Source organism: Bison bison, unplaced genomic scaffold (assembly GCF_000754665.1).
Source record: "Bison bison bison isolate TAMUID 2011002044 unplaced genomic scaffold, Bison_UMD1.0 scf7180017850029, whole genome shotgun sequence".
In the NCBI taxonomy this organism is placed as follows: Eukaryota; Metazoa; Chordata; class Mammalia; order Artiodactyla; family Bovidae; genus Bison; species Bison bison.
The window spans coordinates 9,552-11,267 of NW_011480602.1; the positions used below are offsets into that span (position 1 = coordinate 9,552).

General features: G+C 41.3%; 1 pseudogene; it reads left to right on the plus strand.

Annotated features, from left to right (window-relative positions):
• Positions 1-367: 367 nt before the first annotated feature.
• LOC104994680 lies at positions 368-926 on the plus strand (annotated as a pseudogene).
• Positions 927-1,716: the final 790 nt, after the last annotated feature.

Here is a 1,716-nt window from a genome sequence, read left to right on the forward strand (position 1 = left end):
GAGTGACACTATATTGGGCATCATTCTTAATGTGCCAGAATTCTTCCCTACCTAGATATATGATGATCCTCTCACACTGTTGAATCTATAACATTCTCCATATTTACAGAATCACAAAAGTAATACTTTCAATTCCTGAAAGAGTAAGACAAAGAAATTCATCATTCCATACATTTCAAATAACATTTTAAAAGGGACCTGCACAGTAATATAAGTTAAACTTATGATGAAAGACAGAATGAGGAGTCACTACTTAGTGTCAAAATACACTAAACAGCAACCTTTATGCATATTTCATTCAAGCACTAAAGGCAGTAAATATGAAATCAAGATGAAAATAACACTAAATTTGTGGGGTGAGTCTCAGTGGGACAGAGACCCTAGTGGGTTGTGAGGCCGCCCCACGTGGTGGCGGTGGCAAGAAGAAGGACTCTCTGGGGTTTGCGGGCTCACCAGCATACCTCATTATCAAGGATCTTGGGGAAATTCATTCAAGGCTGTTAGATCACTGACCAGTTATCCAAGGTGAAACCCGTTATTTTGTGAAAGAATTTGAAGAAAAACATGGTCTTTGAGAAATGCGAGTTCTTGAAAATCTGAAGAATATGATCCATGGGACAAGTGAACATACTCTTCTGACGTGTAGAGAAACAATGCAAGACAACTTAGACCAAGTTCTCCAGAGATTGCAAGCAGCTACTGACTCGGTCTGTAGATTCCACCAGAGGGAACAGGAGTGAAAAAAGATTCATAATGACCTTTTAATGGCTAGTGAGAAACAGCACAGAACACAGTGGGAGGATTTCATGAAAGAGCAGCACAGCAAACAGGCAGAAGTGGACGAGGAGCACAGGATGGCCATGGAGAAGCTGAGAGAGCAGTATCCAGAGATGGAGAAGGACCTGGCAAGATTCTCAACCTTCTGAGAACTTGAACCACAGCAATGACAAACTAATGAGAAAAAACTGACATCCCCCCTCAAAAAACAACAACAACAACAACAAAAACTGCTCCCACCAAACCATTTAGCCTCTGCTTCAAGCTTAACAATATATTTGATGGCACTTTTCTGTCGGAAAACGGAGCCCTCTCCTGGAGTCTTCGCTATTTCCTAGAGGAGTGCCACATCCTTCCAGTTTCAAGTGCCTCTCAATGATCATTCAAAGGGTAAGGAGTTGAAGGAAAGTGGTGTCCACGTGCTCTCAGTTAACGTGGACCAGTTTTGGTTTCCATTGATTGATTATCTCAGAGAACTAAGGGTAAGTACAGACTTCTTAGGGAAGTAATTTAATTCATCCTTCTGCAGGCTTAATGTTAATTTATCATTGTGGCTTAGAAAGCAGAGATGGTGTCTGCCTGTCGTGGATTCCTTGGTTCTTGAAGGAATGTATACAGTGTTATTCCATGAGTAATGCAGACAGAAACAACTGTCCAGGAACAGAGATCATATTGAAGAGAGAGGAGCGTCAGAACCATGTCTCTGCTGTGCACATGGGGCCACACTGGTCTCTGAATGGCCCGTTGGGAGAAGTTGTTGTATAATGCTGTGTTTTTGCTGGACAACAAGACATGCTTGTTAAGATTGTGGCCTTCCAACACTTCATGTTTTCAGCTTTGTTTAAAACATGCTTACAAGGAAAAGCTTACCAGAAACACAGCTAACTTTTAAACTTTCCAAGAACCATAATCTTGCCCATAGCCTTTACTTCATTTTTA